Source organism: Nicotiana attenuata, chromosome 4 (assembly GCF_001879085.1).
Source record: "Nicotiana attenuata strain UT chromosome 4, NIATTr2, whole genome shotgun sequence".
NCBI lineage: Eukaryota > Viridiplantae > Streptophyta > Magnoliopsida > Solanales > Solanaceae > Nicotiana > Nicotiana attenuata.
This window is the reverse complement of record NC_031992.1, coordinates 10917342-10933921: the sequence shown is the minus strand read 5'-3', so window position 1 is coordinate 10933921 and position 16580 is coordinate 10917342. Positions and strand designations below refer to the sequence as shown.

At 34.4% G+C, this 16580-nt stretch overlaps 1 pseudogene; it reads left to right on the top strand.

The window, feature by feature from the left end:
- LOC109224986 lies at positions 1899-9202 on the top strand (annotated as a pseudogene).

Genomic DNA, 16580 nt, shown 5'->3' with positions numbered 1-16580 from the left:
ATCACACACATTCCACAAATAAGATTGAGTTGGGGCACATAACTCGCTCTTAGGAACGTTTTGAAAATTTTTCCACGGGTGATTTCCTTCACAATATGTATGGAGATCAATAGTAGAATTATCTACACCTAAATTCCCATAATTCCAAGATGTCATGTTTCTCAAATCAACAGTTATAAAAAAAATACCAAGAAAAAACAAAACAAAATAAAAGTTCAAACTTGAACCCTAGCAATATATACAGCTACAACTACACCATTAGTTCCCCGGCAACGGCGCCAAAATTTGATCACGCCCTACTATGCCTTATAAAAAGGACAATGCGGCCGTTGCAAATATAATCCGGTTTACAAGTCCGGAGTCGAATCCCACAGAGAACTAAGGTTTAGCTACAGCTGTTCACTATCACCAAGAAGACAAGCTTGAACAATTCCTAACTTATATATATTAAGATTCTTCTGTTTAACTAATTAACTAACAAATTAAAATAGTAAATTAACAACTAACGATACTGAGGGTTAGAGAAAAGATTAAGAAGGTCTAGAGTTATGATTTCCCCTATTGTCGGAATCATTCCCGCTATGTCTTCTATAGTTTCGCCTAAGTATTCTCTACCGATCATGAGCACTCTTATTGCCGTAAATCTCTCCCGAGTAATTACGACAATTTACTAGACGCACTCTCCCGAGCTACGCTAGCTGGCTTTTAATACAGCTCACTTCAGATCGCACCCAAGGCTTCGTTATCCCTAATCCCGCCTTTAAACCCTCGGTTATTGATCCCTCATATACTTTGGGAGTGGTGTTGTTTAACAATTACCTAAATATGCACTCTCTCCCGAGTTATGCATACTAAATAGGCACAGCTAATTGAGAGCTCTTCAATCAACCACAATATAAACGTAGTTGAACAAATAGAGAAAAGCTATGGCTCAATTATATAAAAACATAACAAGAATTTATCCTACAAAAGGTTCTATCAAAACTCTAGATAACAAATTAGCTATTCATAATAGTATGTAAAACTACAATACTAAAAGTCATAACCAACAATGAAAAATAGGAAGAGGAAGGAAAAACTCGTAGAAGAATTCTCCGCCTTGCTCCCAATGTGTTCTTGCCTCCAAGGGTGTTGTCTAACCCTAAAGTAGTGTCTCTCCGCCTCCTTAGGTCTAATTTGTGTCCAAAATATGTCCTCCTCTTGTTCTTGGCCGGCCTCCTTTGTTTAATATAGGGTTTAGGACTTAAAATCCCATCTTTTGCACTTTAGTCCCTGAAATTTTCGCTTCCTGCCGCGGTTTTGCCGCGGTCGCGGCAAAACCGCGGTTTTTCACCCTATTCCGTTTGGAATTTGGAAAAACCTAAAACATGAAAGTTGTAGCCCTTTGAGTTAGCTTTCCAACCATATATTGTGGAGCCAAAATGGAGTTATGAGAAAAAAGTTATGTCTATTTTACTAGACAGTGCGCAATATGACTCTTCAAGTATTCGTTCGTACTTAATTATCAAATTTCACCTTCGAACATGATCCCGACTTAATTTCTTGAGCTTTTACTCAGACTTCAAAGCTTCAAATCACTTAAATTCATTCCATAACATCTATATAGCTTGGAATCACACCTACAAGGCATAAAATACACAATTAGTGCAAAACACTAGCGATTAAAGCGCAAACTCAATTAAAGTGCAGTAAATTCGAGTGTAATAAGCGACTAAAATATGCAATTATAGCCTATCATCAGTAGACAAAGTTATATGATATCTATATTGGTAGGTACTTGCATGTATTAATAAAATATTCAAAGTGTTATAATAAATGAAAAATAAAAGGTCATGGTCCTTTTCTTAGCTCCTTCATATATGACACAGCAACTGCCAATCAAAAGTCTAACCATACGAAAATGAGGACTGCTACTACTCATGTCTTCTCTTTGCTAGTCTATTTCTTATTGATTTATCAAATGGCTAATAACAAGAATGGTGTAAATGGTTCAGTAAATGATGATTGTAACATAATATGGAGAATAGGAGCAATCATTGATCCAATATCCAGGTTGGGTAAAGAGCAAAAGGTAGCTATAGAAATGGCAGTTCATGAATTTAATGGCCAAAATTCCAAATGTTCAGAGTTAGTTTTTGACTTTGCTTATTATTCACATGGGAGCTCAAGTCCTGCTGCTTCCATTGGTAATTCCTAATTATTCTTTAATTATCTTCATTTTTGCCTTTTTCTCTTTTTCTTTGTTTTCTTTCTCTTCTACCTTCTTTGTTCGTATAGCTTGTTTGGCCAGACTTCTCTTTGGCCAAAAGTGCTTCTTCCAAAGTTATTATGTTTGGTCAAGTTTTTAAAAGAAAAAAAAGTATTTTTAATTAGAAACAATAGTAGTTTTTGAGAAATAAAAAAAATATTTTATTCTCAAAAGCACTTTTGAGAAAAATATTTTTATAAGCAATTTTTAAAAGTTTTGTCAATCATTAATTGTTGCTCAAAAGTATTTTTTAAATTAAATAGCAAATACAAATAGCTCTTCACCAAAAGTATTTTTTTGTAAAGCATATTTAAAAAAAATATTTTTCAAAATAAACTGATTTTAAAAGCTTGGTCGAACAGAAAGAAAGGCAATGAGGAAAGTTAAGTAAGAAAATATGAAAATCCATCAAATCCTCGGAAGCTCTTACAGAGTTCTTTGGTTTCACATACATAGGAAAATAATATTTGTATATAATTGAGAACTAAGTTCAGTCTTCCTAATTTTTCGAAGGAAAAACTAAGGGTGTGCATTCGATTTATCGATTCGATTTTGACCCTTATCGATAATTACTTATCGATTATCGATTTGTACATATGCTTATCGTTATCGTTTCAATAAGGTTCCAATTTTTTCGATTTCGATTTATCGATTTAGGGGGCTTATCGATTCGGTTATCGATTACACCAATAAGAAAATTTGCGGGATTCCACAGAAAGTATATCGCTATAAACGCGCCTAACTAATATGGACAAAAAGAAGCTAAAATAAGACAAACACCATTTATAATATAAAAATTGTGTCAACAAGCACATGCAACAAAACTAAAGTAAGGGATCAAATGTATGCCACCAACACTCCAACGGTATTAAAAAAAAAAAAAACAAAACAAAACACATCATCACGGCTAATTCTGTTTTCCATTAATTTGAACTTCATTCCCTTGATCTTTAAATATGATCATTCCTTAAATGTGGTAGAGGAAATAATAGGGTAAGGGACTTAGGGTAAAGGAAAGGGTATAGATTAGGGAAAATAATATTGTATAGCCGCTTTCAAAATAGTAGCGGAATATATATACATTCTGTATGTTATATTAATCTACACAAATAGGTAATTACTCATTTAACAAGTGTCTACAGTCTAGGGGTGTGCATTCGATATATCGATTCGATTTTGACCCTTATCGATAATTACTTATCGATTATCGATTTGTACATATGCTTATCGTTATCGTTTCAATACGGTTTCGATTTTTTCGATTTCGATTTCGATAACAAATAATCGATTCGATTTATCGATAAACCGATTCGAATACACACCCTAGGAAAAACTATTCTATTAGTTTCAAAGAGGGTTGAGTTTTCTACTTTCGTGTATCAAAATATAACTACCCGTTTTGTTTACTATTTTAATGAACAAAAAACATAAAGAGCAATATACACTATATATACACCTATTGTATTAAACAATTCATTCGTGATTCTTTTCCTAATAACTCGAAAAAATCAACGCTAAAAATACGATATAGTATTTGTTTACGAAGAGCAGAGGAGGTGAGTAAAGAAGTTTTAGATTAGCAAATTTAATTATATATCCTCTTACTAAACCATTCGAGAAACTATAAATACTCAAAAGTCATAGTACTTCTTTATACTAATTAGCTATCCTTTCACATCAAAGAAAAAAATTAATGTGTTTGGACTATCATTAGATTGGTTATTAGATCCTCTAACTACTTCTACAATATATTACTATATCCCATTGATCCTCCCACGCAAAATATTGGCCTTTGGGTGGTGGTAAAGTTGAATATAGAACGTATTTAATTGAACTCACAATTTTATCGTTTGTCTCGTACCATATAATTTTGCCAAAAAGATTAATAATATGCACAAATATTTATATACACACAAAAATAAATTGTGATCATTCTGAATCCAATAACTCTAAATTTTTTACTCTCCTCTACACAAAGGCGCAGTATAGTACTTCCAATACAGCCAGAGGCTGATTCAGAATTTAAACTCTATGAGTTCAATTTTCTAGATTTTAACAATGAAACCCATTATCTTTTTAAAGTTATATAAGTATTCATGTCTACTACTCCCTGCATTTTAATTTATGTAAACCTATTTCCTTTTTAGTCCATGCCAAAAAGAACGACCTCTTTCCTTGTTTAGAAACAATTTACTTTTATGCAATGATTTTTATACCACAAGTTCAAAAGTTTTCTCTCTTTTCTTAAACTCTGTCCCCGATCAAATGAGTTCACATAAATTGAAACGGTGGGAGTATTTTTTAATTTTAATAAATTTGTACTCCATGTGGAAGTTATGGGTTAAATTGAACTGGTCGTCAACACACTACATCCACCCCTGAATGCAGCTTTGGTGAACTAACCTTAAAATTTTGCAGCAACATATCTTGTCAACAAGAAGCAAGTGCATGCAATTCTTGAACCATTGACACAACAAGAAGCTGTTCTATTTTCTGAATTTGATGAATCCTACAAAGGCATCCCCATTATTTCTTTGAGTCCATCAGCCACATATTCTCCACAACTAGTTTTACCGCAAGATCCACCTTCATCACTTGTCCAAATGAGTGACGATGTTAAGTCCCAAATGCAATGCATTGCTGCATTAATTGGCCATTTCAAATGGCGAAAAGTGATAGCTTTATATGAAATTATTAACAGCTTCTCCAATATGGATTCTGGACTTATTACTCACCTCTCAGATTCACTTAAAGTAGTTGACTCTACTGTTGAATATCACTTGGCTTTTCCTCCTTTACTCTCTCTTTCAAATTCAAAATCATTCATTAAAGAAGAGCTGGAGAAGTTAAAAACCAAGAATATGAAAGTTTTTGTGGTGGTACAGTGTTCTTTAGACTTTGGTTTGGTTCTTTTTGAAATGGCAACAGAAATGGGAATGATGGGTAAAGATTATGTATGGATTATTTCAGATAATATGGCAAGTTTTCTTGACTCTGTTGAACCTTCTGTTTTACTGAATATGCAAGGTGTAATTGGATTTAAGTCGAATGTTAACGAAAAAAGTGAGTCTTTTAAACAGTTTAATGCCAAATACAGGAGAAAGTACAGATGAGAATATCCTGAAGAAGAAGGAAACCCAAGTCCTAGTTTTTATGCACTTAAGGCTTATGATGCAACTTGGGCAATTGCTAAGGCCATGAAAAATTTAACAAAAGTAAAAAACAGTTCAAGTGAACTAGTGAAAACCATTTTGTTGAGTGATTTTGAAGGTTTAAGTGGGAAAGTTAGTTTCAAGAATGGTGTAATATTCCAAAAGCCAATATTTAAGATCATTAATGTGATTGGCAAAAGTTATAGAGAAGTGTCATTTTGGTCACCAGAGTTTGGTTTTGTTAATGACCTTGTTGAATACAATGGGGTGAAGTTGAAAATTGGCAATGGTTTAGAGTCAATTTTGTGGCCAGGTGGTAAGCAAACTGTTCCAAAAGGATGGAGTATAGGTGGCCTAGAAAAACCACTCAAGATTGGAGTACCAGCAAAGGGTGCATTTAATCAGTTTGTGACAGTGAATTTTAATCAAGAAAGGAATGAGACTATAATTGGTGGATTTTCAGTTCATGTTTTTGAAGCAGTTGTGAGACAACTTCCTTATTACCTGCCCTATGTGCTTGTTCCCTTTTATGGTACTTATGATGAAATGGTGGTAGGAGTTTCTAATAAGGTATGTTATATATATGACTCTTTAACTTATCCACTATATGAAATATCTTAACTTTACTCTTCGCTACACTTTTGTATCATTCATATCCTTGTCGTTTGCAAATTGTCCCATATTTGTTCTGGACTTTAACGGAGCTCCAAGCGTGAGCTGTGTGATCTCCACGTGTAAACATACTTCGAGGGAAAATGGTCGAAATTTAAACCATCTACTTTTGATTATGGTTTGAAATTACCATCCATAATACTTCGGGGAGATATGTGAAGGTCATCAATAAATACGAGACTATTTGCTAATAGCAAGGGTATAAATGGATCCAACGTATAATAGAACCCTTAAATTTTTCATCGTCAAACAATAATAAAGTCTATTGTCGTGTGACCAGGAGGTCATGGGTTCAAGCCGTGGAAACAGCATCTTGCAGAAATGCAGGATAAGGCTGTATACAATAGACCTTTGTGTCCGGTCCTTCCCAAGACCGGGGCATAGCGGGAGCTTAGTGCACCGGGCTGCCCTTTTTTAAACAGTAAAGTCTGCTGCTTAGAGCTCATTGTTGCTAGTGAATTTGTGTTTTAACATCTGCAAATACTTACCAGTTCATGAAATAGAATCTGGATGCAGCAGTAGGTGATACAGAAATAATGGCTGATCGCTATGAGTATGCAGAATTTTCACAACCCTATATTGACTCTGGACTGGTCATGATTGTGACTGAAAGACCAATACTCAAAAGGCCTCCTTTTATTGTTGTGAAGGCATTCAAGTTGAAGTTATGGATTCTGCTGGCAGTGATGAGCATGTCCACTGGAGTTGTCATCTGGTTAAATGAATACGCAAATAACAACCCTGACTTCAGTGGATCTTTCCCTCAGCTTATTGGATCCATGCTTTGGTTTTCAGTCACTGTTCTCTCTTTTTGACAAAGTAAGTTTCACATCTGATCTTTACATAAATAGTCGGTCGGATTCATTATTTACTTTTTTTAGCCGGTATACATAGATTATATATTAATTACATGATTATCCTCATATTATATAGTAATGAATTATATATGTATTATACATATGTCGGCGATTATAGTTTAAACGATTGGGTGGACAGCTATTTAGGTTAATTCTTCTATACAAAACATTATATATCTGGGTAAAATGATCAAAAATCTACTCCTCTACTACACGAATTTTCTTAAATTTACCTTCTACTGTACTTTGGGCATATTATATTCTTGTCGTTAGCAACTTTCTTGACCCTTACGAAACACCAACCTGGAGTATAACGGAAGGTAATTTTAAACCATAGTCAAAAGCAGAGGGATAAACTTGGACGAACAAGTACAAGATGATTTGTTAACAACAATAATACGATGGTTCCAAAGTATGACGGAGAGTAAACTTATTTATATTTTGTATGATTCAAAGGTAGCCTTGGCGTAACTAGTAATGTTGCTGCAATATGACCAGGAGGTCAGGGGTTCGAGCCGTGGAAACAGCATCTTGCAGAAATGCAGGGTAAGGCTGCATAAAATAGAAACTTGTGCAGGTCCGGCCTTCCCCGACCCCACGCATAGCTGGAGCTTAGTACACCGAGTTGCCCTTTTTTAGAGGTATCAATACTTTGGTCAAATTCTTAAAACTCCAATATTGGGAATCATTGCAGGAGAATCGATCAGAAGCAATCTATCTCGACTTGTGCTAACAACATGGTTATGTGTAGTTGTGATTGTCACAGCTTGCTTTGCAGCAGTTCTTTCTTCTATAATGACAGCTCCTAGGCAGGAACCTTCTGTACTAGATGTTGATCATCTTATAAGGACCAATGCTGCAGTTGGTTGCAATGGCAATTCATTTATTGTTCGTTATCTGGTGAATTCTTTGCATTTGAAGCCTGAGAATATCAAGAAAATCAGTTCAATTAGTGACTATCCTGAAGCTTTTAAAAAGGGAGAAATTTCTGCTGCTTTCTTTGTAGCTCCACATGCCAAAGTTTTCCTTTCAAAATACTGCAAAGGTTACACCAAGTCTGGACCTGTCTTTAAACTTGGTGGATTTGGTTTTGTAAGTTCAACAGTTCACCTTCTTAGCTTTTCAATCTGTTTATCTCCATTTTTAGTGTATTATTCTACTATAACAGTAAAGACACAAAACTATTTCATATTAATATCGGAATTTTACCCACTATAACACTAAATTATTTCTCACATCAGAATAATAAAATTTTATTCATTATGTCACTTAGCTTTACTACTATAACTTATAATGGTTTATAGTAGGGTGAAATTTAGTGACTTTACTATTATTATGAATAAATTTTAGTTTTTTTCCGACAAAGAAAATTTGGTGATTTTTTATTAGTACTCTAGTAGGTAAAATTCAGTTCTTTTAATGTGACAGAAATAGTTTAGTGACTTTATTGTTGAGCAAAAATCGCTTTTACCTCGTGGCAGAAATTATTTAAATTCGGTAGCCGCAAAAGTGTATTAAATCTATATTTTTTTTGCATATAACATACAGAAATGTATATACACAACAAGTATACATTTTTCGGCTGCTATTTTGAGAGTGGCATTTTCCTTTTATTGTTCCTAGGTCATAGGTGAATTTGATCCTTTATTTAGCCTATTAAATTTATAAACTTGTTTCTTTATGACGACTGATCTTGTTTTACTCTTATCAGGTTTTTCCAAAGGGTTCTCCCTTAGCAGTTGATATCTCAGAAGCTGTTCTTAAAGTTTCACAGAGTGGAGAAATAAATCAACTAGAAGAACAAATGCTTATTTCTTCAAATTGCTCTTCTTCATCAACTAAGGAACAGGATCCTGGATTAGGACCCGAGTTGTTTTCAGGCCCATTACTGATTTCAGGGGTTATTTGTGGAATTGTACTTTTGATCTCAATTGCTCGTTTAGTCAAAAGGCACTGGCTAAATATAAGCTCTATAATTGCAAGGAATGCAACTATGGTTTCTAGATGGGCTTCTCTGGTTTTGACTCAGTGCTATACGATATTAGGAATCAAATTCTGTAAAGTTAGCAGCCCTGTAATTGATCAAATATCAAATAATCAACAGAATGGTGAAATCGCAGAGGTATTCTAATGTGCCAAAAGCTGGATTATTAAGAACAGCAATTGACAACTGTTAGTTGTCTCTTGTCTAATTAGTACTCGTGTAAATATATAATTTTCTTCCTTTTTATATTTTGCCATGTGTAATATCTTTCAGGCTAAGGAATGAGAAATCTTTTTCTGTTACATGAATTCATTTTTTTTTTCCGTCTAAAGAAACTATCTTTTCCTCAATAATTTGTTTGTCATTTGATCCAATAGCGTTTTGTTAAATAGGAACAAATTAATAAATACGATTACTAACTCTTAGACAGAGTATTAGATCTGAAAGAATTAGATAATGAACACTTGGAAATTTAAGGTATGCAAAGAAAATAATCGTGACAATTTCAGAAGGAATAGTAAGTATTTGGCCCCATTTTCGTCTGAATAGGTGCAAACAAAACACATATCATGTGTACTTGTAGTCAGGGGCAGTTCTAGCGTGTAGTATACGGGTTCCCGGGAACCCAGTAAATTTTGCGTAGACCCTAGATTTTTGTTAAAAAATTTATTAAATATCTATTTGTGAACCCAGTTATTATTGTATATTAATTTGAAATTGCGACAGGAACCCATAAACTTAAAATCCTGAATCCGCCTCTGCTTGTAGTCGATCCGCACATAATAACACTGTGTTAGAACTTTGAGTTTATGGGTTCTAGATTTTAGAGAAATCAGCTTACTTAGTTTTGAATAAATTATTTATATTATTCAGTAAACTTTTTAATATAAATTTTGAGTCGAAACTTAAATTACTGAATTTTGCTCAAACTTGTAAAGAGTTAGGGATCTTTACACAAATAATCGATCAGATTTATTATTTACTTTTCTAGCCGGTATATATAAATTATGCGTTGATTATATACAATTATACAAATATTATACATAAAATTATATTTATATTATATCTCCGTCGACTAAATTTCCATAAAGCACTATCTTTTAGTGGTAATTTATCTGTAGATACCATTTGCTATATTACGGATTGTAGATACGTTTTATGTTGTTATAAGATGTATTAGATGTATTTAAGCTATTGTATTCATGAATACAGTAGCAAAAATAGGCGTGAATCAGGGAAGTCCAGCTAATCAGTTGTTGTATTCGAGTGTATTCGACTGTATTCATGGCGTGAAACATGGGATTAGAGCTGGACAGATTATTGTATTCGACTGTATTCACGGCGTGAAACAGGGGATTACACTGTTTTTAAACGGAAAGTGAATCAATTAATATAATAGACTCCTAATATAACTCAACAAGCTCAATTATAACACACAAATTTTGTATTTCCTTGTATAAAAAGATTCTCAACCGAAAAATACCCCAAAAACATAGCAATCTTCAGAGAAATTATATAATACATCTGAATACATAAATTATATTAATTAAAAAAATATATGAATACATTCATGGCATATAGCGAGACAGTGACAACAATGAAATACATAGAATACAGCAGGATACATTGAATTACAATGGAAAAAAAAGACAGTGAATACAATGAAATACATGGAATACAGTGAGATACATTGAATTACATTGAAAAAAAAGATAATGAATACAATGAAATACATGAAAATACAGCGTGATACGTTGAAAATACATTGAAACGGAGAGGAGATTTTTGGGTATGATTGAGTCAAGTCCCATTGCTTTTGGACCTAGACTTCCGTTTGAAACGGTGTTGCAACGTAAACTTTACGAATCTTGTACTAGCCATTTGTGTTGGTAGTTAATGGGGTTCTTGCCCTATTTTGGCGTTTGTTATGTCCAGGCGTGTGATAGGGGTTTTTTGGGGTGGGAAGCGGCTGGTTGCTGTAACTGGAGACGGGGAGTTTTGGCCGTTGGTGTTGTTGGTGGAAGAGGGTGGACGACTGGAGGCTTGGGAGTGAAGAGGAAAAGGAGTTTGGGTGGCTCAGGCTTAGGGGTTCGGGGGGGGGGGGGGTCGCTGGCTCTTGGATTTTCCGGCGACTGATGGCTGGCGGCGTTGAGCAGCTGGTGGACTGGCGGCGGCTGCTTAGAGGCGTTGGATGCTGCTGGTTTTTGGGGTTCTCATGGTCTAGGGTGTGTGGAAGAAGTAGAAGGGGTCGTTGGTTGTGAGATCGGCGAGCGGAGCCCTAAGTCGTGTTTTCAGGGAATAGGAAAGTGTAACACCCCGTACATTCGGACTAGGTATGGATATGTTAAATGGGTATTAATTTGATATTTTAGACATATGAAGTCCTAGCGGGATGATTGTGGGTGAAAATAATTGTTTCAAAATCAAGATGGAAAGTGAGGTGCATAAGATTTGACAAAATCGACTAAGTTTGCAGAAGATTTGTATTCCATAAATTTTTAGGGAAAATTTGTAAGGCTTTTGAGAAAACTTAAAGCATGGAAATTGTAGGCCTTTAAAATATCTTTCCAACGATATATTATAGAGCCCGAACGGATCTCTGTGCAAAAAGTTATGTACATTTTTCGGAACAATACGCGTATGCGCGAACACTCGCGCGAACAAGCCTTCAGGTGCGCGAACTCGCGCGTGGGAGGCAGTGTTACTGCCGTTGAGCGCGAACTCTCGCGCGAACAGGCCTCCAGCCCCAAAACTATATTTCGTCCCCCATAGCCCCAAAACATAAAAACTTGCTCTAGAAAGAGGAACTCTCAAAAACCTAACTCCTTAAGGGTCCTTCCACCACCCAAGGTAAGTTCTAATGGTTATTTTAAGTTAATTTCAATTTTCCAACATCTTATTAACATGGGTAAACCCTCCATATCATTAGATATTTGATTGGGACACCATTGTTAAGAGAAGAAACCCTAGGTTTCGAATTCAAGAAGATTGAACGTCAAAAAGGTAATATCTTCACCCTCTAATTAATTCTAACATTGGTTTAATGATTATAAACCCTAGTTCATGAGATATGAGTTGATGGGTTTGATAGAAAAGCATAAAAAATTATAGGATTGGGTTGTTGTTGATTGTTGATTATTGATTAAAGATATCGTTTATCTTATGGGTGATAAAGAAGGGTATTGAACATAGCAATTTGATGCTTTAGAATTTATCTAGGAACAAGAGAATGGGTCATTGGGTGTAGAGACACCATTAATAAGGACTATGAAGCTTTATTTTCACCAAGTGTTTGATAAGATGCTTAAGTGACCAAAACATGAGAATCATTGCTATATGGAATCCTTTTGACTTGTATTGATTTAGATTAAAGTTGAAAGGGGTTGACAAACGTTGTATTATGCTCAAGAGCAGGAAGTTAAGGTATGTGAGGCTAACTCTCTATGTTTGAGAATTTTAATGATTCTCCCTATACTACGTTTCTTTTACAACGTATCAATTGCCTCAGAAATACAGTTAAGCCTAGTTCCTTGAATAGTTGTAGAACTTCTATTCCCTAGCTTCATAACTCGTTCATAACTTTCATTCTGAATGTTGTGAGCTCAGTTCGTATTCAATATAGACTTAGGTTTGATTCCCCGAAGTCTCAGTATGGCTTACTCAGCATGTCATAAACAGTTGCAGTTTCGGTGTTCATAACCAGTTCAAGAATACATGTCTCATTCCAGTCCTATTCAGTATTCCAGTATTATGTAACTCAGTAGAATTCAGTATTCCAGTATTATGTAACTCAGTATGATTCAGTATTCCAGTATAATGTAACTCGGTGTGATCCAGTATTCCAGTATCATATAACTCAGCGTGATTCAGTATTTCACTATTATGTATTGCAGTATGATTCTCAGTTCCTGATTTTAAATCCCTGAATGTTGAACACCTATCTTTGGGCCTGAGGCCGCAGCTAATGCTTTATGCATCTTTGGGCCTGAGGCCGCAGCTAATGCTTTATGGATCTTTGGGCATAAGGCCGCAGTTTTTACTTTATGCATTTTGGACCTAAGGTCGCAGTTATGCATACGTATACTTGGGCCAGAGGCCGCAGCTTGTGCACATATATATATATATATTGGGCCTGAGGCCGCAGATTAATATTCAGATAAGCAGGTTGTTCATCATTCAGAAGAGGGAGTATTCATATCCTTACTTCCTTTATTCAGTTCAGTTATCAGTTATCAGTTATCTTTTCAGTTATCAGTTATGAGTTATCTTTTCAGTTATCCGTTCAGTTACCAGTTCTCACTTCAGTTTCAGTTTCAATAGTTATCATTTCAGTTATCCGCTTAGTTTCAGTTTCAGCATCTATAATTCTTTCTTTCAGTTGCTGTACATACCAGTACAATTCAAATATACTGACGTCCCTTTTTGCCCGGGGCCTGCATCTCACAATGCAGGTAATGATTAACAGGTTGATGATTCAGAGCGCTAGGATTCTCGTACCAGCTAATTTGGTGATCCCCAGTTCTCTCGGGGCATTATTACCTTACAGTTTTCAGTACTTAAAGGCAGTCAGTATTTTCAGTATATTATTAGAGGCTTCATAGACTAGAGTAACAGTTAGACAGAGTCACGAACTTTTCATATTAAGCCATGTTGGCTACAAATATGTTTCAGAATTGTATTAGTATTTCCGCACTTCGATTTATATCATCCACAATTTTCAGTATATCAGCATGTGTTAGTTTATCTTCTGCATTCAGTATGTTATGATACCACATGTTGATTCAGCCAGCCAGTTGGTTCGCTCGGTCACATGTAGTCGGGCGCCGAGTGCCGTGTTACGTCGAGGCCCAGGTTCGGGGCGTGACAGGAAGAGAATGGCATGTATCAAAGCAGAGAGAGAAAGAAAATAGTGTAACTGAATAGCGTATTTAGTGGCTTAGAGGTAGGAGGTAACCAAAATTGGATATTTTGCTATAAACATTAAAAGGTATCTATAAAATATAATTTTTTTAAATAGTATTTATTTAAAATAAATAAGATATTAACCTTTGCTATAGGAGATAAAAATTGCTTAATTCTTCAACATTATTCCAATGGCCCAAACCTCGTGGCCCAGTGGTCATGATTTCTACGAGTTCACACGTGGACTTGCTAGCCACCGTCATAACAATTTAATCACACGTGAGATTGCAGTGCCCATGAATGTTTCAACAAAATCTCTTTACATTTATATATATCTATCAGCTTAAGATCTGGTCCTTTACCCCAAACATTTGCCGACACAATATATGAAGTAGTTTCTGATTCGTTTCTTTCTAAATTTGGCAAATACAAGATATATACACAGTAGTGTTTTAATAATTGTTACAATTAATATTAAACTCAACATTTTATAGCGCGAGAGAAATTCAAAAATAGTCATAGTTTCAAAAGTAATCTAAATTTAGCTATTTTTTATGTAAAAAATAAATCTGAACAAAAACACTTGTTCAAAATCCGAAAAATATTCCAGCATAATATGCTGGAGTTCGAATTTTTTTACATGTGAACTTCCAGCATAACATGCTAGAATTTCATAATGTCCTGGATTTCCAACATAATATGCTGGAAGTTCATACACAGGTGCTTCAATCTCCAGTATATTATGTTGGAACTTTTCGTATGCTGGAGTTCCAACATAATATGCTGGAAGTTCATTCACAAGTGCTCCTATCTCCAGTATATTATGCTGGAACTTTCTGTGTTGCAGCAAAATAGTGGCTGTTTTTTAATGACTTTACAAATATTGACTATTTTTCAATTACTAGTTCGAAAACTGAATAGTCCGTACTATTTTAACTTACCTATTACATATTTATTTTGAATTTCTATAAAGCTCGATTTGTCTTCTTTGTTGCATAATGTTAGTCTAGGGCAATAAAGAAACATTTTCGTGCAAAATTATTCTAATTTCTGAAATTCTGCTTGTGAACATAACAATATAAATTTATTTAATATCACGAAATTGATGATTCGGTTTAATTTTGACTTTTCATTTAACTTGTTATTCGTCATTTCTCAATCTCTTGTAAGTTCGACACGCATGCATCTTCACACTTTCTTCCATTTATAGTAAGATGGCAGCTCATATTGTTGTGTCTCAATGTCTCATATCTTTGTGACGTACAGGGACATACTAAACTTTTAGTTCGGAATGAAATGTCCAAATTCAAAAAAGGAAAAATTTCTAAAAATAGTGAATTCCATGGAATAATAATAAATATTCTTTATAGAGAAAGGATAATAATCTATATAAGTGTTTCGTGACATCTCTCCTTTTTATTGTCTTATTGCTTAACCAATTCATGTGATCATCCAGTTAACACTTTGGATTTAGATTATTCGTAAAGTTCTTTGTCCACGTGAAGTGCATAATGTCCGAATTTTATTGGCGGTGGTGGTATGCTTCAACTTCATAATTCTTTATCATTACCCACATTATTAATATTCTTTTTATAGCAATTTCCTTTTCCAAAGTCAACTACCACTTAAATATTTTCCTTTACTTTTAATCCTCCACTAATGTTGAGTGATCCCGTGATGAGTAATGAAAATGGTAAAAGTGACAGTGTGACACCCTTTCTTTGTTGAGTTGTACGTGTCACATTCCCTAGATTTATATTGTGCTTAGGAAGTTAGAAGATATTTTGTTGTATAGATGGTGACAATTGGAAAAAAGGAAGAACGTTCATAGAAATATCACTTGATTAGAACAACAAAATGAAAAAATATTTATATTAGTGATAGTGGGGGAAAATGGATAACAAAAATAGCTATTCATCCATATTATTTTACTTAAGAATGAGTTGGATAATGAACTTTTTAAAAATGAGTCAAATATTGATAAAATTCGTATTATCTACTTAATGGATGAACAATAGGTTTAACTTTTATGTTTGCAAAGACTCAAATTGAGATATCCTCCGCGGATAATATGGATATATTATCCATTGGTTAATTCATTTTCTATTCGTATTAAATATGGGTCGGAAGGGATATTTTATCTGTTTTGCACTATCCAATTTCGACCTGTCCGTTTGCCACCCCTACATAGTGACTTGATATGCGTATCAAAGTTTTTATTTTCATTTGTAAAAGCCAGGTACGTTACAGATATAACAGAAGAGCAAAGTTGAAGCTGGATAACAGAAATATAAATATGACAATACATCAACACCAAGACTCTAAGCTTTCCTAATTTAGCCAATTCACGTAAGGAAAAAGAATCCGTATGGAGAGGTATATCGGTTTGTGTATATATGTATGATATGATAACTTACTTATCCGCATTTGGACATGGTGTTTACGACAAATCAAACATCAAAAGCATTTAATAATTTTGTACAAATATTATAAGCGGATAGGTTTTATATAATACGTGTATATACGTATATAAGAATATGGCCTAATTATCAGTTATCGCAAAAGGAATAATTTCAGTTATAAAAAAATGTATCGAACTTAATTCAACTCCAAAAAGTAACTCATAAATTAAATATTTTTCAAGATCATATAAAAATGCAATGAATCATTATGTTAATTAATACGAGATATTCTAAAATACGCACGCCCCAAAAGGAGACAATAGCTTAATTTTTCCGCCGCATGAGACACTCTTAACAATCCTA